Raw genomic sequence first — 22,799 nt, 5'->3', positions numbered from 1 at the left:
AGGGTCAGCAAAAGGCACGTGGCCCTAGCTGGGGGCCTGGACATGCTCCTGTGGCAGTAAGACCCAGGTTTCCGACTGCCCATTATGTGGTTCTGTGTTTTCTTATCACAAGCCACACTCTTCTCACATTTATTTGATTCAAAGGGCTGTGTAGATCTGGAAAAACAGAAATATGAAGGTAGTAAAGTAAAGACTGCAAGTATAACTTTAAAAAATCTCTCTGGGTATAAAGTTCTGAGTATTTAATTGATTTAATCCAAATAGTGAAGACCTTTTTCCTTATAATAGTTAACCTTTCAAAGCCCTGCACACTTCTAAGAATAAGAAGTGTTTGGTGAATGCTATAAGCAGCTCAAAAATAGATGGAAACACAGAAACCAGCTCACCTGGCAGAATATTACATTTTTTCCCCAAAAAACTTTATAGAAATACCACGTCTTTTTTGCCTTGTGTTTTTCTGTTGAAACCAAAGATTGCAAGATGTCATGTTTGCACCCAATTTTAGAGCACTATAATGTCAAGTAGACTGCATTTTACATGACATTCCAAAACTGTGCTGTTTTTTATATTCATCTTTCTTCTAACACAATTAAAAGCATCCTGCTTTCTTCACAGTAATCAGAACATGAAATATTACTTTGTGCTCCAAATGCAACCCCTGGGGGTGCTTAGCATGTCTGTACAAGACTCTCGGGAATTCTGCACAAATGGTGGAAAAATGCATGCTGGCAATGTCATTAAAAAGGAAGAAAACAGATGGTTCTTTGGCTCGAATTTATGCAGGCAATTTTATGTGTTCAGGACAAGTTTGATTAAACAATAATTTCAGTAGGATTTTAGCTAACAAGTAACTGTCTGACCATTTTCTGTTTCAGAAAAAGTAATTCTGGGTTTTTTCTACATCCCCCTTTTCCCCTAGCCTGGTGAAAATTATTGACATTTTCAATCATAAGATAGCAAAACTTGAGGAGTTTGCTTTTCTCTGTCATAATGTCATAAATTCTAATCATCTTTGACATAGGAAAGCACTATAACTATAGTGGTTAGAAGTGTATGCTTTGGGATAGGCAGGGTGAGTTCAAATCCTTGGACAATTAAACCTTCTGTTGCCTCGGTTGCCTTATTGTTTAGCATGAGGCATAATAACAGTATCCGCTCCAAAAACCTTTCGTGAGAAGACCATGTTTGAAAAATAGTGCCCAGCACCTAGGAAGCACTCAACCAAATATCAATGTCTTTACAAATATTTACATGTTTGGAGATACAGGCACAGAGCAATGCTATATTTTCCCTAGATTTTCTGTTTCTCTAATAATGTGGCTTAGAGTAAAGAGATGTAAAGAGATGACTAGTTTAACCTCATCTATCGGAATCTTACTTTGAGTGGTTCTCCACTCTGAGACCCAGTGTCTTGTCTATAACTAAATAGACAAGTTTCACTTGTCCAGTGAAAACATGAGATGATAGTGCATTGAACTTTCTCATCAGAAATGAGCTTTTTAAGCTCTCTTGGTGCTTTCTTGGCCCATCTTTTGTCTCACCAGAGTATCACTATTTGAGAGGGAGAAATATAATATAATTAATAATTTGCTAATTATGAGTAAGGTGATGTTTTGTGCAGCTGCATGTTTGTCTATACCCATGTAGTGTTATCAATGACCAGCTTTGTGAGTGCATGTTAGAGTTTACAGTTTCAATGGCTTGCCTTACCAAACCATGCTAATGAAATATAAGTAGCACCAAAAAGGGCTGTTTTCCCCTCCTTTTCCTACAACAAATAAAGGGTCATCCTGAAAATCTGTAGATCCTTCATACCAAGTGACTGTCCCTGCCATATTTCTAGTGGAGTCTGATTAGGAGGATGAAGGAGATTATCTGCATTGTAGTCAAAAAAGTAGATTTTCCTGGGTCTTTCCCAATTTGGGTTTAGGGAAAAACCTATGTTTTTAGCTGAGTAAAATAGCAGGCTAGTTTTTTCCACTTTATTTTTCCATTTTCTAAAAACTGAGGAGGATTAGGGGCTGGTGCTAGGTGAAAAGCGTAACGATTTTATACAACGCCTCAAGGCCACTAAACATGAACCCTGTTTCGAGAGCTTGAGTTCATCTTTTGTACTTACTTCTCTTGAAAGGAAATATATAACCATAAATTCTGGCCTTACCATACCAAAATAAGAGTTACATTGAAAGATTTTATATTTGCAATGCTTCCCAGTTTTCAAAATGTTCTCAGCCATAATGCAATAGAAAAGCACATTTCTTGGAATAGTTTATGTCTGGGTGTTAGAGTAAGTCATTGCATTAAGCTATTATATTTAAAATGATGTAAAACTAACATCTTCAGAAATAGAGCTAGAAATGTAGTAACGAAAACCAATATAATGGTGCAACAGGCCAGGCGTGGTGGCTGATGCCTGTAATCCCAACACTTTGGGATGTCAAGGCGGGGGGATCACCTGAGGTCAGGAGTTTGAGACCAGCCTGACAAACATGGTGAAACCCCATCTCTATTAAAAATACAAAAATTAACCCTGCATGTTGGAGGGTGCCTGTAATCCCAGCTATGTGGGCGGCTGACGCAGGAGAATGGCTTGAACCCGGAAGGCGGAGGTTGCATTGAGCCGAGATTGTGCCATTGCACTCCAGCCTGGGTGACAGAGCAAGACTCCATCTCAAAAAATAAATAAAATAAAATAAAAATGGTGCAATTATTGATGCCAGAACTTGGATTTAACAGTAAGATATTTAGTATTAGCCTAAGGACAGACACCAGTGGAAAAGAGTTGAAAGTCTAGAAATATACCTAAAAATATATTGCTTTTTTTTTTTTTTGACAAAGGCTCTAAATTCAATGCCAGAAAGGATAGTCTTTTCAAGAAATGGTGCTATACGAAAAGTTGAGAAGAAAAGATAAAGGAAGGAAGGGAGAAAGAAAGGGAGGAAAGAAGAAAGGAACAAAGAAGGAATGAAGTCAATCAAGGCTCAAACTAGAAAATAAAAAATAAAAGATAATCCATACAAATAGTTCTGAAAACAGTCCTGAGAGAACATCTTTGTGGCCTCGTGATAGGCAAAGATTTCTCAGCATTCAAGTAGCACTATAAAACGAAGGAAAAAATAAATAAATAAATTGGACTTCATCAAAACGGAAAATTCTTCAGGAAAGACAATTAATAAAATATAAAGGCAAGCCAAAGCAAAGAGAAAATATTTATAACATATGTATCTAACAAAGCACAGTGTCCAGATTGTATTTTTTAAAGTCTTACAACTCCATAACAAAAAGACAAATAACCAAATTGAAGATTGGGCATGAAGGAACTTAACTGGAATGATAGTCATATAGGTGTATATTTTCGTCAAAACTCACCAAACTACACATTTAAAAGCTTTGTCTTTTATTGTATGTAAATTATATATGCCTAAAACATAAAATATATAAATCTCACTAATATTCTTCAGTTTACTAACCTCTATTTCTAACGTGAAATTGAAGTTCTAGGAGTGAATTGGGTTAAATATTTTACAAAAATACATTTCAAAAATTAATTTTTTGTTTTTTGTTTTTTATATTTAAATTTGACTATACTTGAATAGACATTCTACTGGCTTTATTTTTTTTTTCACCCTTCATCATTCTCAAGTCAAAATATTTTTAGTAACACTCACTACACCATATTTCCCGGGAAAGATCTATGATCACTAGGGCATATCATTATATACCTCCCAATTCTTCTGTCATTTGAATTGATATTTGGAAGGCTGATCTCATGATACAGAATTTTTCTGAGCTTCTCTCTTTTTGTTTACTTTCACTTTAATATTCCATAATCCACAATAACAAAATCTGAGTAAATAATCTATCAAATTAAGGAAACATGTGCTGCATAAAATCTATATTGCAGTGAGAAAGAGTGAATTAATCCAATGAATGATTGGACTTACATTAAGGGATATATAATTTTGAATAAGTTATGTACATATTAATAGAGTATTTTTTTCTTGAAACATTTTTGTTTCAATTTTCACTTACTCATGTCAAAGACTGAAAATATTCCCTAATAGAATTAAAATATATCTGTTGAAATGTTCATGGATTTTAATTAAAGACTGCTGTTGTACCTTTAGGTGAAGAAAATATAATGATGACTTAGACAAAATGACTAAACATTCTTAAATTAATTTAAAATATTTACTTTTTGGAATTCATATTTAAAACATTGTTTTATCAGTCAAAATACGAGTGTTACCATTTTTAAATTTAAAAAAATAAAACTGAAAGCATTTTAAATAGAAGTTTGAAAATAGAAATGCAGATTACATTCCTACCAGTTCACTAAGAAACACTTTTAAAAATTAGATACTGAGAGTGCAGTGATTGTAGGACTTTACACTGGAACTCAGTGCTGCCTATCACAGTGGAAGCAACACAGGGCAGAATTCAGCCAGCGCCCACAGAGGGAGCATTTAGACCTGCCCCCGGCACATGAAAAACATTTAGACCAGCCCTCACCACAAGAAGAACATTTAGACCAGCCCTAGCCACAGGGAATTCATCCATTCCAGTAGTGAGAACCTGAGTTCTGGGAAGGCTCACCACTGTGATCTAGAGTGCTCTGGGGTCCTAAATAAGCTGAAAAGGCAGTCTAGCCTAGGCCACAAGGATTGTGATTCCCAGGCAAGTCCTGGTGCTGTGCTGGGCTTGGAGCCAGTGGACTTGAGGTGCACGAGACCCAGTGAAACAACAGCTGGGGCAGCCAAGCAAGGGTTCACATCACCCCTTCTCCAACACCAGGCAACAGAACTTGCAGCTCCTGCAGAGACTCCTTCCTTCTGCTCAGTGAGAGAGGAGAGTAAAGAAGATTTTCTTGCAACTTGGATACCAGCCTTGCCTCAGAAAATGGAGCACCAGACAGGGTTCTGAGGCCCTCCCTCCAGGCCCTAGGTCCCAGACAATACTTCTGGACACACGCTGGACAGCAGGAAACCTACTACCTTGAATAGAAGGGCCCAGCTGTGGCAGGATTCATCACCTGCTGACCAGAGAGCCCTTGGACCTTGAATAAACATCAACAGCAGCCAGAGAGTACACACCATCGACCTTGGGTGAGAGTTGGTGCTGTGCTGGCTTCAGGTGTCATCCAGCACCTTCCCAGTTATGGTGGCTAGAAGAGACTCCTCCTACTTGAGGAAAGGATAGGAAAGAGTAAAAGGGACTTTGTTTTGCAGCTTAGGTCCATGCTCAGGCACAGTAGTGGAGAGCAGCAACCAGGTTCCTCGGGTCTTTAATTCCAGGCTTTGGATGCTTGAATGCATTTTTGGACCCATGATGGGCCAGAGGGGAGTCCCTGCCCTGAAGGAAGAGATTCAGGCCTTGTAGCATTTACCACAAGCTGACTGAACAGCCCTGGAGTCTTGAGTGAACATTGGTGGTAGAAAGGCAGTACTCACCATGTGCCTGGGGTGGCAGTGGCCATGGGGAGAGACTCATTCTGCTTTGGGAAAAGAGGAAATCGTGGAAAGGACTTTATTTTGTGAGTCAGTGCCAGCTCAGCTGCAGTAGAATAGAGTACCAGAAAGATTCCTAAGGCTTTAGTTCCAAGTCTTGGCTCCCAGATGGCATTTCTGAACCTATCCTGGGTTGTAGCAGGAGCTCATCACTCTGAAGGGAAGGACATCAGCCTGCTGGACTCACCACCCGCTGACTGAAGAGCACTTGTGCCTTGACTGATGTCCAGTGGTGGCCAGGCAGTGGGTTGCTGCAGGTTTTGGGTTTTGAGTGGGACCCAGTGCCATGCTGGCTTCTGGTTTGACCCAGAACACCAGCATGACACCAGCACAGTCCCAGTGGTGGTGACCACAGAGCTGCTTATGTCACTCATCCCCCAGGCTTGGGAGCTCAGTACAGAGAGAGAGAAACTGTGTTTGGGGGTAAAGTAAGGGGAGATAACAAGAGTCTCTGCCTGGAAATCCTGGTAATTCTCTAAGGTCTTACACAAAACTACCAAGGCAGTACTTTCACAAGTCTGCAAGAGTCACAGTGTTACTGGACTTAGAGCAGATATGGCCGCCGTGACCAAAGAATTAGATCACAACATTCAATTTACCTTGAATACTTGCAAAGTCTTCCTGAATAGGACAGGTACAAACAAGCCCAGACTGCAAAGACTACAATAAATACCTAACTCTTCAACGTCCAAACAACAACGAGCATTTGCAAGCATCAAGACCATAGAGGAAAACATGACCTCACCAAACTAAATAAGGCACCCATGACCAATCCTGAAGTGACAAAGGTATGTGACAGTTCAGACAGAGAATTCAAAATACCTGTTTTGAGGAAGCTCAGTGAAATCCGAGATAACACAGAGAAAGAATTCAGAATCCTATAAGATAAATGTAACACATAGATGGAAATAATTCTTAAAAACCAAGCAGAAATTTTGGAGCTGAAAAATTTAATTGACATGCTGAAGAATGCATCAGAGTCTCTCAACAGCAGAATTGATCATGCAGAAGAATTAGTGAGCTTGAAAATACGCAGCCGGAGGACACAAAAGAAAAAATAATTTTGAAAAATGAAGCATATCTAAGGATCCAGAAAATAGCCTCAAAAGGGCAAATCTAAGAATTATTGACCTTAAACAGGATGGAGAGAGAGAGAGAGTGGTAGAACGTTTATTCAAATGGATAATAATGGAGAACTTTCCAAATCTAGAGAACAATATCAATATTCAAGGACAAGGAAGTTATATTAGTAGAACACCAAGAAAATTTACCTCAAGTAAGGCTACTTCGGGACATTTATAATCAAACTCCAAAAGGTCAGGACTAAAGGGAATTCATCAATCTAAAAGAAAAGGACATTAAGGAACAATAGGAAATCATGCGAAGGTATAAAACTCACTGGTAAATACTAAGTACACAGACAAGCACTGAATATTAAAACACTGTAATTGTGGTGTGCAAACTACGCATATCTTGAGTAGAAAGACTAAAAGATAAATCTATCAAAAATAATTACAAAAACTTTTCAGGATATAGACAACATAAAAAGATATAAATAGAACCACAAAAGGTTAAAAAGCAGGGGAGATGAAGCTAAAGTGTAGAATTTGTATTAGTTCTCTCTTTGCTTGTTTGATAGTTTGTGTTTCTTCTTGCAATTAGTGTTAAGCTGTCATCAGTTTAAAATATGGGTTATAATATGTTATTTGCAACCCTCATGGTAACTTAAAATCAAAAAACATACAACAGATACACAAAAAATGAAATGTAAAAAAATTAAAACAGTACTGTTGCAGGACTTTTCTCTAGTTCAGCTAAAAACAGGGTTCTTTGTCCCATGGCCATGAAAATTCAGGCTTGCAGACAATTTGAATGGTGAGTGAGACTGAGTTTTATCAGGCGAAAAGGAAGAAAAAGGTGAAACGGGGACAGAGTCCCTGCTAGACTGTTTCCTACCTGCCATTCAAATCCCAGACACCACACAGGAAGAGGAGGGGCCAGGTTCCTCCCTGCTGCAAAGGGCAGGAACCTCTGTGGCTCCACCCCAGTGCACAGGCCGGATGGGGTTTTTTCCAGGAAGCCCCTCCCACCTGGCTGTCTCAGTACCAGAGAAAATTACCTTCACAGGAAACAAAGAATGAAGAAGAAAAGGCCACAAAACAACCGGTAAATAAATAACAGAATGGTAGGAGTAAGCCCTTACTTGACAATGATAACATTGACTAAATGGACTAAACTATCCTATCAAAACACATAAAGTGCCCAAATGGATAACAAAACAAAACAGAACCTAATGACCTGTTGCCTAGTAGAAACACACATAGACCAATGGAACAGCAAAGAGAACCCAAAACATATCCATACATTTACAGTGAACTCATTTTTGACAAAGGTGCCAAGAACATAAGCTGGGGGAAAGGAGAGTCTCTTCAATAGTGTTGGGAAAGCTAAATACCCATATGTAGAAGAATGAAACTAGACCACTGACTCTCACCATATACAAAAATCAAATCCAAGTGGAACATAAAATTAACCCTAAGATCTCAAACTGTGAAGACACTGGAGAAACCATCCAGGACATTTGACTGGGCTAAAAGATTTTGAGTAATACCCCACAAGCACAAGCAACCAAAGCAAAAATTGACAAATGGGATCATATCAAGTTAAGAAGCTTCTGCGCAACAAGGGAAACAATCAACAAAGTGAAGTGACAACACACAGAATGGAAGAAACTATTTGCAAATTATCCATCTGACAAAGGAATAATAATCAGAATATATGAGGAGTTCAAACAGCTCTATAGGAAAAAATCTAATAATCTACTTATAAAATGAACAAAAGATCTGAATAGAATTTTCTCAAAAGAAGGCAATGGCAAATGGCAAACAGATATGGGAAAATGTGGTCAACATCATTGCTCATCAGAGAAATACAAATCAAAGCAACAATGAGATGTCATTTCACTCCAGTTAAAATGGCTTTTATCCAAATGTTGGCAAGGATGTGGAGAAAAGGGAACTCTCGTGTAGTGTTAGGGAGAAAGTAAATTAGTACAAACACTATGGAGAATAGTATGGAGGTTCATCAAAAATCTAAAAATAGAACTACCATATGATCTTATGTTATACCACTGCATATACCACTGCTAGGAATAGTCCCCAAAAGAAAATAAGTATATTGAAGAGATATCTGCGTTCCCATGTTTACTGCAGCATTATTAAAGACAGTCAAGATTTGGAAGCAACCTAGCGTCTATCAACAGATGAATGGATAAAGAAAATGCAGTACATATACAAATGGAGTACTATACAGCCATAAAAAAGAATAAGATTCTGTCATTTGCAACATGGATGAAACTGTAGGGCATTAGGTTAAGTGAAATAAGCCAGGCACAAAAAGACTAAAAGCACGTGTTCTCACTCATTTGTAGAGCTAAAAATTGAACTTATAGAGACAGAAAGCAGAATCATTGCTACCAGAGGCCAGGAAGGGTGGTGAGTTGGCAGATGTGGGGACAGTTAATGGACACAAAAATAAAGTTAGTTGGAATGAATAATGTTCATTGTTTCATAGCACAACTGAATGAATACATTCAATAATAGTTTATTGTACATTTTAAAATAACTAAAAGTATTGGATTGTTTTTAATACAAAGAAAGAATGAATGTTCGAGGTGATAAAAATCCCATTTACTCTGATGTGATTGTCACTTACTGTATGTCTGTATGAAAATACCTCATGCAACCCATAAATATATACACCTAGTATGTACCTATAAAAATAAAAAGTAAAAACATTTTTTTTTTTAAATTTAGATACTACAGAAGAGACCTCTATGGGAGAAAGGAGACAATCTTGATATATCACATTTTTGAAACGTTTACACATGAAGCAGGTATATATAACCCTAGCAAAAAGGAAAACACTATGAAGAAAATATGAATGTCACAAATATAAACGAAGTTTAAGTACATAGGGACATGTTTTTAATGGATGAGAAATGCTAATATAGTTTCAAAAGATTAATTCATAAAGTTTGTGATGATACAATTTATGTAAAAGGAAAAATAATATGCAAACCTACTTATGGGAAAATTCTCAAATACCTTAAAAAAGACAAATGTGAATTATAATTGAATTGAAATAAACTTTCAACATATTGGCAAGGCATTTATAAAAATTTAAATGCCTATTGTTTGCAGATCTGTGGTGATTCTCATTGTCTCAAACTTTGCTAAATAATGTTATAAAATCGTAATAATTTTTAAATGCTAAGACCACATGCATTAAGAGTCATCATAATGTTCATGCTATTTGATTAGGAATCTCGTATCTTGTCATTAATTCAAAATAAGCACTATTAAATATGGAAAATAAACACATGCAGAAAGACAGTTTTTCAAAATTTTTAACATAATTAAAACCAGAAACAAAATGATTATTCAATAATATGAAACATAGAAAGAAATTATCCCTATTCAGTAGGACGTAATGATGACATTTGAAATGATATGTTAAGAAGCTCAGACGGTTAAGAAGATATGATATATTAAAGCAATAGGCAAAATGTCCACCTAAGACCAAATCAGTGAAAGGAGCATATTTGTTCCTATAATTAAAAACATATTAATGAAGCTTATGTTAGGGTGGTTAGGTTATACATGTCTTTTTTTAAACTTTGTCTCATCAAAATCATATTAAAATCATAATAAAAATTATATATAAGAGCAAAACAAAACTAGCTGTTATTAATACATTCATTAGTTTAAAAGGATTATTTATTCAAGAGTCATATTATAGGTACCAGAAATCATCTGTGTTTAATAAAACTTTAATTAAAACTATTCAGCAATGGAACTAGATAAAATGAGAAAAACAATCTAATTACCAAGACCTTTAAAGGCAGAGAGATTTTTTTTTAATCTTCCTTCTCTTCCTGTAAACTCGTGAATTTTATTCCTAATGTTTCCATGTGAACTTATTTTTGTAAATGTGCTAAATAAATGCAGAGTTAAAATAAGCCACCTAAGTCTTTGCTTAAAAAAAATAGAATTAAACACCACTGATCTCTCTAGTAGTACATGCATCTACTAACATCTACTCAAAGAACCCAAAACAACAGAGAAAGAAAGAGAGAGAAGGGAGGGATGGAGAGAGGGACAGAGGGAGAGAATATTGATCTATCAGTTTATTACATTTTTAAGCATTTACTGGGATTATATCCTTTATTCTATGTTCATTCATAAGTATTTATATGATTAAAGAGCATAAATATAAAGCCAAAGCATTACTACTAAATATCTAGAGTAATGGTGATAAAATCTTTAATATGTAATAATCAGTTGTGTCTATATAACATTAATATTTGTAGTATTGCCAAGCCATTAAGGTTATTTCCAGAGGCAGTAATGGACCCATAGCATGATTAGGAAGAAACCAATGCAGATATTGTTGGATGCATACCTGAAGCTTGACCCTGTTACATGTATTTCATTTTATTCTCACACAAATCCTTTGATGTAGATAGTATTACGTGCATTTTACAGATGATGCAATTGGTATCTATAGAGTTAATTATTTGTCCAAGGTTATAATGAAAGAAAAACACCTACATATTCATATCTGAAGACTAGCAAATTTTTTGCTATATTGGAGTGACATTGGAGGTTTCGTTGTTGAGATAGGCTACAACTTTCAAAATTCAAAATTATTATTTACTGTTTTACTGAAAACATGAATGTGAAAGAATATTATATATTGAAAATAATGCATTTCCTTTCCACCTAATTAGCTCATAAACTCAATGAACAAGTGGGTGGATAAAGATATCTAGAAGAGTTATTCCTTCTTTCTCATGTGAATGAGTGTGAAAATAAAATAATATCACAAATATTGTCTTTGGAAATAATTCTTAAATGCATTATATGGTAGTTGAAAATAAGGCTCTTCCAAGAGAGCAGGATAATACTACATGTCATATGTAAGGAAAGAAAATAAATAGTTATATAAAATAGTGTAGGAAATTCAGTGTTGTAGTAAATGGAAGATAAGACTGGTGTCAGAGGAGTGGAAGTCAATTATAAGAGAATGAGATCAGTTTCATAATCCACTTCATGTGCTCCAATAAACAAATAGCAAATATTTGTTATTTCCTTAGGTAATGAAAAGCAAATAATAATGATTTAAAGAAATCACATTTGAATTTTTAAAATTCAAATCATGATAATAAGAAATGTGAAAATATGAATCATATTACCCATAATGAAATGCTATCATCATTCTAAATTAATTTCTTTAAATAACAATACCGAGATACACACAAATACCTCTGAGGACTAATCTCTGATTTTTTTCTTGCCCAGATTCCTATCTAAGTGATCTGGGGAGTCATGACCTACAAACCATAAGTTCTCATCAGATGCGTTCTACTTAATTTTATATATTGTGACTTGCTTTCCAATCTGACTCTGCCATAACATTATGAGACAAGGAAGAAAATCAAAATACTGGGCCAGGTGTGGTGGTTCATGCCTATAATCTTAGCACTTTGAGAGGCCGAGGCAGGTGGATTGCTGGAGCCCAGAAGTTTGAGACCAGCATGGGCAACACAGTGAAACCCTGTCTCTACTAAGAGAGAAAAAATTAGCCAGGCGTGGTGGTGTGTTCCTATAGTCGCAGCTACTCAGGCAGGAGAATCGCTTGAACCCAGAAGAGGGAGGTTGCAGTGAGCCAAGATGGTGCCACCACTGCACTCCAATATGGGCAACAGAAAGAGACACCATCTCAAAAACCAAAAAACAAACAACAACGACGACAACAAAACGAAATAAAAATAGTTTACCCCAAAACATGCTTCTCTGCTATATCTTGAAATGGCCCTGCAAAGCCATTCTTTGTGGAGGAAAATCTGCATCCGTAAAGAATCTCTATTAACATAGATCATTGCCAGGTCTGTCCCACCAACGCTGGCAGACAGATAGATGAAAGGAGTGCACAGGCACAGGTATTCTGCCTTAGAGCACGGCTAGTGGACTGCACAGCATAGCACCATCAACAAGAGTGCAGCCCCGATAAGCCGGAGCCATTTGTATTTATTTAGTACAGATTTAATGACAAAGGCCCAGAGCAAACACAATTTGTGGGTAGTTAACACTGTCGACCCCCAAAGTAGAGAGCAGTCCTGAGTGCAAATCATCAAAGGCTGGTTTCCAGAGACATAAGTAAACCAATTTATCTAGATAAGTTCCTTTACATTCCCTTGTTATCTACTCTTTGCCCTTAAGAGAATTTAGCTGAAAGCTTTTGTAAAACTTCCTGGCCTTCCAAGAAGATTTGCGTCTTTCCCTATAATTTTTTCTTATAACTTTTCCCACCACCCTGACTGATGTCCTACAGATCTTTTTGTTCCAGGCCTTTGAAATTCTGAAGAGATTAACCAAAAGTCTAGCACCTTTTAAAGATCTGAATAGGAAACATTTGTCATCTATTGTCTCTAAGGGCAGTCACCATAAGACTTCAAAAGAACCTTGGACTCCACAATCTTTTATCTTAACCTGAACATTTCCTTTCTATGGACCCCAGGTCTTTAGACAAACTCAACCAATTGTCAACCAGAAAATGTTTAAATTTACCTATAGACTGGAAGCCCCTCCCCCTCCAACCCTCTCACCCCCCCTCCCACTTTGAGTTGTCCTGCCTTTCTGAACCAAACCACTGTACTTCTTTTTTTTACCTTTTTTTTTTTTTTTTTTTTGAGACACAGTCTTGCTCCATTGCCCAGGCTGGAGTGCAGTGGCACGATCTTGCTCACTACAAGCTCTGCCTTCTGGGTTCATGCCATTCTCCTGCCTCAGCCTCCCAAGTAGCTGGGACTACAGGCACCCGCCACCATGTCTGGCTAATTTTTTGTATTTTTTTTTAGTAGCGATGGGATTTCACCATGTTGGCCAGGATGGTCTCAAACTCCTGATCTCATGATATGCCCACCTTGTCCTCCCAAAGTGCTGGGATTACAGGTGTGAGCCATTGCACTCGGCCCAAATCGACGTATTTCTTAAATGTATTTGATTATGTCTCATGCCTTCCTAAAACATGTAAAGCCAAGCCTGTACCCCAACCACCTTGGACATATATTTCTTGGGACCTCCTAAGTTCTGTATCATGGGCCATGGTCACTCATATTTGGCTTAGAATAAATCTCCTCAAATATTTTACAGAGTTTGACGCTTTTTGTTGACACCTTAAAACTCTCCTTGTCCTTTAAAATTAAACAGAATTTGTGTAAATGCTCAGCTTATTCTGAACAAACACGTTTGTAAGTTTTAGTATACATGTGTTTTATGGGGTCTGTGTCTGTGTGTGTGTGTGTGTGTGTGTGTGTCTTTAGCATATAAACTCCTAAAGGAGAGGCAAACTTTTCACAGTGGCTTCTTAAAATAGCTTTGTGTGTATATCTTTGATGAATAAAAATATGCAAATTTCAGTTGAGCTCAAGATTACAGAGAAGAGCTGAAGGAAGTTCATGTCCACTGCTAAAAATTAAAAAAGGAAATTCAATTTTAACCTAACAGAGACCCAAGGTATCAGAAACACATGCTCGGTGCTGCAAAGAAGAATCAGTCCTCTGGCAGAAAGCTTTCTCAGCAAGGCGATTTACTTCTGCAGAAGGATGCCACCTGTGCCTGGCATGGCAAGAGCACACGAAGTGGGGTGGGGCAGGGGTTTTAGCCCTAACAGAGCAGCTCCGGTAGCTGTGTCCTTTCTCCATTGGCTGGAGTTGGACCGCACAATCTAAGCTAACTCAGTTGGCTACTGTTTAAAATTGGATAGGGCTAAGTAGGTGGGAAGGGAGAGGCTGTCCGTTACAGTTTTAGGGTGCAGTAAAGGCAGGAAGGATAGTTCCAAAGGGAAGGTCAGTTGCAGAGCGGGTAACGAAGGGAGTAGATGTGAGTTTTCATTAGGCCTGGCGGGAAAGTTGTTTACCCTAACTAGGGGCAAGGAGGCACAAAGAATGAGGAAGTTCGATTTTGAAAATCGAGATCAAAGAACAAGGAAGCTGAACTAGCTGACACTTTGAAGAGAAACTCACTGTGCCTCACAAAGGTCACAAGGCAATCAACAGGCTCAAAATCTAAGGAGATGTGGGTACGCACAGGGAAAGAAAAGACAGAAGCCCTTCCCTCTGTGGGATAGATAACAATCAGATATTAGAAGAAAAGAGTTCGGCTGGACGCAGACTCTAGTTAAAGTATCACCCATGTAGTGAGAATTCAGTTACCACCCGATTAAGTCCTACACTGAAGGCTGCTGTCGTCGGCCCAGTCTCTAGAAGTTGATCCTTAAAGAGGAGTCCTTGTTTAGGAGACATGGAACAAGGGAAGCAGTTTAGGTCGGAGGAAGCTAAGCCAGGATTCAGTCTCACCTGTAAACTGGCTTCCCTGTGTTCCCAGGAAGTGCTGGGGCCTGGCTTGCTCTGGAGATGATTTTAAAGCCGTCTGGCTTCAGCATTCCTGTCTTTTATCTATTGACCAACTGCTTGCCTCAGGGAGGCCTTAAGGGCACAATCTTCTGGCAAGGTGACTGCCATTTTACTGCATAATGTTCTGCCTGGCAATTAGCAGGCTCTAAACAAATATTTGTTAAATGTTATTCGTGTTATTTATTATCTGCTTAAATGCTCCTCCCCCGCCACTTTGCCCACCTCCAGTGACTCATGTTCAACATAGTCTGAACTGAGTTCAGCATTTCTACACCCACGTATCCTATCTTAATCTTATTATTATCCTCCCCGACATAGAAGCAAGGATTTCTAAGTCAAATTTACTTCTTACTTGCCTGTATTCACTCATAAATAATTCATTAATTCTACAAATATTGCTGCTGAAAACTAAAATAAGTGCTGGTGACACAAAGTCAAATAAAACACACCCTTTGCTTTCAAAGATAATTGTACCTAGTGGGAAAGGGAGACAAGTAAATCAAGATTTACAGGACAATGTGAAAAGTGCAATGGCAGGACAAAGAGGCATCAGGAGAGAGGCCTGGAGAGGAGGGGAAGTCCTCAGGAAGAAGCGAAGCTTAATCAGAATTAGAAAGAATGAAGGGGAGAGAACCAAGATGAATCAGGGAGAGGGACAGAGGAAATGGTACATGCACAAGCGGAGAGGGCTCCATGGTGAGTGGCTCCAGCCAGGATCCCAGTGGTTCACAGTGGCTGCTTGGAAGCTGAACATCAGGAGAGGCCAGCGAAGTCTCCCAAATGCAGATGTCCTGTGGGGACAGGGAACAGGCACTGCTCTGATTCTACAGAATTCACAGAAAGGTATCTGCTTTACTTCAGAAAGCTCTGGACAGTGGTTGAGGGATTTTATTCAGGGTTTAATATTGTGTGGGAGGTTGAGGGGGGCAGGTGTGCATGCTATAAAGAATATATTTTCTCATTATGCCATGGGGATCTAGTGAGAAACCTTTTCAAAATTTTATACGATTTATATAAAATCATGGAAGAAAAAGGATACAAGAAAAACATATATACTATGTTTATAGCACTTCTCTTTTGTTTTGAACTAGCTCAAAACGGAAATATCTGATTTATTCTAGGCACTGAGGATCCAGAGGCACATAAGAACCAGCGCCTACCCTGGGAACGCACCATCCATCAATAATAAAAGCACGTGCCAATGTAATGTGGCAAGTATCAGCACAAAGATGTGAATGGGTGGCTGAGCTAGGACAGTAAGGAAAGGCCGACTGCCTGAAGCTGACTCTCCTCTGGGCTCATGATGGGTACTAGTGACCAACTGCTTCCTTCTGTAACTACTCGCCACTTTTGTAACCCATCCAAGAATCCAGCAGGATAGATCCATTTGTCTGCAGATAGTGAATTCTCTTTGACATTTCTGTTCAAATGAAAACTTTTAAAAATTACAAGTTGAGAAGTTAACATTTTGTTGGTGTGTACATTCAAATGGTGTGAATACTCCTTGACTAAATAAAAAGAATAAAATGGACTTTGATTATAAATTCACTCCTGGTAGACCTGAACTACAGTTATTAGGTACTTCTACTGATTGTGGTGAGATCAAGCTAAAAATTGTATATAATAAATGTCATTTGGGTCAAATTCCTCATGCAGTTTCATGTAAGGTCAGGCATTCTATAGTATTTGTGCATTTATTATGCATTTGATTTTTATTTGTTTTTTAAATAGAAAAACAGATAAGCAGAACTCATGTGCATGTTATTATCATTCTTTAAGCTATTGCAATAAAATTTTCAACAAAAGAATCCTTATAGTACTCTGTAATACTTTGGAAGATTTAATTATTCATGTTTCTTAAATAGACTCCACAAACTCCTATTATACATTTGACACATTGATAATTGTGAGGTCAAAATACATTTGCATTTTTGCATTTAATTGTTAATTCAAAACTAAAGCAGTTCCTAAAGTAAAAATACAAATGGCCAATAGGCATATGAAAAGATGCTAAACATCATCAGTCATTAGTTAGGTGTAAATCAAAACCGTAAGACATCACTTCATAACTCCTAGGGTGGCTATGATCATACAATGTACTATAACAATACAATAAGTGTTGATGAGGATGTGGAGAAATTGAACCTATCACAGAAGAGCAGATCTTGATAGTAAACCCAAAAACTGCTCAAAATAAGTGTATTAGTCAGGATTCTCTAAAGGGACAGAACTAACAGGATAGATGTATACATGAAAGGGAGTTCATTAAGGAGAATTGACTCACATGATCACAAGGTGAAGTCCCACGACAGGCCGTCTGCAAGTTGAGAAGCAAGGAAGCCAGTAGTGGCTTAGTGTCTGAGTCCCAAAACCTCAAAAGTAGGGAAGTCGACAGTGCAGGTTTCAGTCTGTGGCTGAAGGCCTGAGAGCCACTGGTGTAAGTCCAAGAGTCCAAAAGCTGAAAAACTTAGAGTCTGATATTCCAGGGCAGATAGGAAGCAGCAAGAGAGAAAGATGAAGGCTGGAAGACTCAGCAAGTCGGCTTCTCCCACCTTCTTCTGCCTGCTTTACTCTAGCCATGCTGGCGGTTGATTGGATGGTGGCAACCCACATTGAGGGTGGGTCTGCCTCTCTCAGTCCACTGACTCCAATGTTACTCTCCTTTGGCGATACCCTCACAGACACACTCAGGAACAATACTTTGCATCCTTCAATTCAATCAAGTCGACACTTAACGTTAACCATAGCAATAGTCTTTTAGATTCATTTCTATCTTTGTCAGTATAAGAACATTATTTCTTATTGTTATCAAAAATAATTTCAGACTTCAGTGATAGAAGTTATGTTTTAATGCTTCTTAGTTGAAAAGACATGTAATGATAACATTGTACTATAAATTCAGTAATACTTTCAAATGTTTGTAACTATAGTTACAATATATTTTATGTCAGTTAGAAAAGCACGTGTGTGCCGGGCGCGGTGGCTCAAGCCTGTAATCCCAGCACTTTGGGAGGCCGAGACGGGCGGATCACAAGGTCAGGAGATCGAGACCATCCTGGCTAACACGGTGAAACCCCGTCTCTACTAAAAATACAAAAAACTAGCCGGGCGAGGTGGCGGGCGCCTGTAGTCCCAGCTACTCCGGAGGCTGAGGCAGGAGAATGGCGTAAACCCGGGAGGTGGAGCTTGCAGTGAGCTGAGATCCGGCCACTGCACTCCAGCCCGAGCGACAGAGCAAGACTCCGTCTCAAAAAAAAAAAAAAAGAAAAAGAAAAGCACGTGTGTGTGTGTGCGTGTATGTGTGTGCATACACGTCTGTGTCTCTAGGTTTGTGTCTACGTGTATTATGGGTACGTATAGAAGAAATATTTGTAAGAATTATTTTAAAGTAGTCGATGTGTTTAGGGAAAATGAAAAGTTGACAATGACTTCTAAACTTAAAGGAGGAATAAAATTCAATGAGAAAATTTAAAAAGCAGTAAAATGGATAAGCACTTTTGAAATGCTCTTGACAACTATGGATGATGCATGCTCTTATAGACACTGCTGAGTAAGTGCTAGGTGGTAGGCAAAGTGTTTTTTTCATTCATTATCTCATTTAACAGGATGAAAAGGGTAGAAAAAGAATACAAGAAAAAACAAGTTCTTTACTTTCAAATAGGTACAAGGTCTATCACATGGTAGGAGTAAACTAATAGTGGGGATTATAGGGAGTCAGATTTTGGTTTCCAAAAAGAAAGTTTTCTAACGATGTGACAGACAAAAATAATTTAGTCATTTCAAAAAATAAGACAAAAAGGCCTCTGCATTCGTCAAGGTCCTCCAGAGGGACTGAACCAATCGGATATGTGTATATTGGAAAGGGAGTTTATTTGGAAGAATTAGCTCACACGATTACAAAGCAAAATCCCAGGAAAGGTTGTCTGCAAACTGGGGAAAGAAAGAAGTCAGTAGGATGACTCCGTAAAGTCTGAAAGCCTCAGAACCAGCAAGCGCCCTCAGTCTATGGTCAGAGTTCTAAAAGCACCTGGGAAGCTTCTGGTGCAAGTTCCAGAGTCCAAAGGCCGAAGAACCTGGAATCTAATGTCCAAGGGCAAGAGGAGTGGAAGAAAACATTAGGCACGAGAAACATTAGTCACGGGAAACATTAGGCACGAGAAGAAGAAAGAGAGCCAGAAGCCTCAGCCAGCAAACTTATCCCACATTCTTCTGCCTGCTTTGGTCTAGCCATGCTGGCAGCTGATTGGATAGTGCCCACCACATAGAGGGTGGGTCTTCCTCTCCCAGTCCACCTTCAAATGTCAATCTCTTCTGGCAGCACCCTCACAGACACGCTCAGAAACAATGTTTCACCAGCCACTTCGGCATCTGTATTAGTCCATTCTCACACTGCTAATAGACATACCCAAGACTAGGTAATTTATAAAGGAAAGAGGTTTGATTGACTCAAAGTTCAGCATGGCTGGGGAGGCCTCCGGAAACTTACAATCATGGTGGAAGGGGAAGCAAACACATCCTTCTTCACATGGTGGCCACCAGGAGACGTGTTGAGCAAAAAGGTAAAAAGTCCCTTATAAAATCTTTAGATCTCGTGAGAACTCACTCATTGTCACAAGAACAGCATGAGGGTAACCGCTCCCATGATTCAATTGCCTTCCACTGGGTCCCTCCCACAACATGTGGGGATTATGGGAACTAGAGTTTAAGATGAGATTTGGGTGGGAACACAGACAAATCATATCAGCATTCTTCAATGCAATCAAGTTGATACCTAATACTAATCATCACTATCTCTAGGTACAATTGTTAAGACTATTTTCAGAAAAGGTAGTGAGTTTTACATCTGATTTGTAAATACAGATAAACTTACTATTTACTGAGGAACAGTTTAGATATATAGGTTATAATAATCCCAACATTTCATAAACAAATATTCCAAGAATATCATGTTAAGAGGTTTAGCAAGTCTACAGTAGCATCTACCACCTATATTATAAAACTCCATGGGTAACTTTGATGTGCATCAGCAGTTGATAATACATGGCCTAGATGCTAGATTCAAATTAAACAAGTAAGGCTGTGGCCAAAGAGAATTTTAATTAACAACTAAATTTGTGACTGAAATAATACTACTGTTGTCCCTTAATACGAGGCAAAGTATCAAAAGGACTCTTAATAAGTGGAAATGTATAACAGACAGTGAGAATACTGATAAATATCCAGGAACTTGCTATAAAACATACCATTTCTGAAATATTTATAGTAATAACATTTTTCTCCTATAAAGCTGAGTATCTCTTCTGATTTGACAAGTCTTCCCTTGCAACCATAATAGTAACAGATCAAATCAAATGAATCTAATTATTCCCAGCACTTCTCCTTTTATAAGGTGAATTAGCAAGTCTTGGTGATTAAGAACCCTCCAGGAAAACCTAAAGCTACTTTTAGATTTAAAATATACCCTGAAAATTATATTAAAATGTTTCTATGTTTAGGATTCCATCTGGGAATGCAAAATGAAAAAGGTTGTCAGAAAAAATTTGGACTTTTGATTAAGACAGAACTGTGGATGACTTAGAGGCAGCCCTATTTGCCTATGTAATCAAAAGGACAACAAAACATTTAAAAATAAACTCCGCCATGTCATCAGTAACCAAAAGACATCTTAGAAATGTCGAGATCTAAAAAGAATGTCCCATTCTACAACAGGGAAAATGGCAAGACAAACTGAAAATTAATGACTTTCATTGAACCTACAAGAGAATTGAAGACATGGGACATTCAATTCTCCTGAATTCTGAAGAGACACATAAGCTTGCAGAAAGAAAGAAAACCCAAGCATTTGCTTAGGAGCAGACATCACTGGATGAGATATAATCTGGAAGGAAATTTAAACTAGTAACTTTTAACCAATTTCTAAAGGCTGAACATGAACTCATGTCAGAGTGTGAAGCTGAGAGGGGTGCTGACATAGAGGTCTCATGCTACTACAAGCCTTTCTGCTGGGACACTTACTCTGACAAATCAGGGAGAAGCCAGAGGAAGAGGCCCTACTGAAACTCATTAGCTTCTATTTCTCCTAAGCATGAAAAGGCTGATCTGCAGAAGAGGAATGATAGAAGCATTGCTTGAGGACACTGCAGCTGGCTGAAGACAAAGGGGTGGGGTAAGAGGTACTACACTTATTGGAGCCATGGAAGATCTTAAGAAGACCACACACCCAAGGGCTTCCCTAAGTCTAAAACCTAATGAGAATATTATAATGAACCCACTCGCTCCTTCCACCCCACCTCATAACCATGCTAACAAGCTTCAAGTAAACAATAACAGGGGAAACACCTACAGAACTACAAAAGGAAAACTCTCTCCAGGGAAAAACACAAATTAAAGATGCAAAGCCAACCAGAGAGAAAAAGTCCAAAATATCACTAGAGAAATCGCAAGTCTCCTGTGCCCATAACAACAACTAATTCCAACTCTGGTAACTAGAGCAACAACACACTTCAAAGTCAGCCCAAATCCTGACAAAATTAAAACAAATGCCATACTAAATGCATAGCAGAAGGCATATAATAAATACTTGCCTTGACATCTCTTGTCACATATAATACATCCACCTTGCAATACAAAAGTATAAGGCATACCAGAAAGCAAAATAAATAAATAAATAAACAAATACAGTCTTGAAGAGTCAAAGTAGTCATTATAACAAAAATCAGTCATGACACAGATGTTGGATACATCAGAGAGGGAATACAAAATAATAATAATTAGTATGTTAAAGGTTTTAATAGAAAAAGTAGATAAAATGCAAGAATAGAAGCTAATTTGCAGCAGAGAAGGCTACTACAAAAATAGTAAAATGAAAATATTAGAAGCAAATAAAAAAAACCATAGCAACAGAAACTGTACAAGTCTCATTAGCAGATTTGACACAGCTGAGGAAATATGTACACTTGAAAACAGGTCAGCATAAGTTACCCAAACTAAAATGCAAAAGAAAAAAGTACATTGATAAGAACACAACACATCATTCAAGGGCTGTGGCACAATATCAGACCTTCTAACATACCTATAATTTGAATACCAGCAGGAGATGACAGGGAAAACAGGATGGAAGAAATATTCAAAGAAACAGTGGCTGAGAATTTTAGAATTTTTTATTATTACTAACAGAAACAAACCACAGATTTCAGAAGCTCAGAAATTTCCAAACATGATAAACAACAACAACAATAACAATAACAATACACACACACCCCTCTAAGCATATCATATTCAAATCCCTGAACCAAAGATAAAGACAGAATCTTGAAGGCAGTGAAGAGAAAACAACACTTTTCCTACAGAGAAACCAGGATAAGAATTATGACATACTTCTCACCAGAAACTGTGCAAGCAGGAAGACAATGGAATGACATATTTAAAGAGCTGAAAGAATAGATCTGTCAACCTAGATTTCCATATCTACTAATAATATTTTCCCAAAATGAAGAGAAATAAAAACTTTCTTAGGCAGAAAAAAACTGAGGGGATTCATTGTCAGCACACCTCTACAAAAAATGTTAAAGAAGTCCTTCAAGCTGAAAGAAGATGATACAGGTTATCAGAAACCCAGATCTACATGAAGCAATGAAGAGTATTTGAAACAGAAAAAAATGAAGGAAAATAAAATATTTTATCATGTTATAATTGCTCTCAAAGAAAAATAATATTTTAAAGGTATAATATTAACAATGTATTGTGTGATTATAGCGTAAGTAAAAGTGAAATATATGACAAAATTGACATAGACAATGGGGGGAGGAATGAGG

This window comes from Piliocolobus tephrosceles, chromosome X (genome assembly GCF_002776525.5).
Source record: "Piliocolobus tephrosceles isolate RC106 chromosome X, ASM277652v3, whole genome shotgun sequence".
NCBI classification, from domain to species: Eukaryota; Metazoa; Chordata; class Mammalia; order Primates; family Cercopithecidae; genus Piliocolobus; species Piliocolobus tephrosceles.
This window is presented reverse-complemented; position numbering follows the sequence as displayed.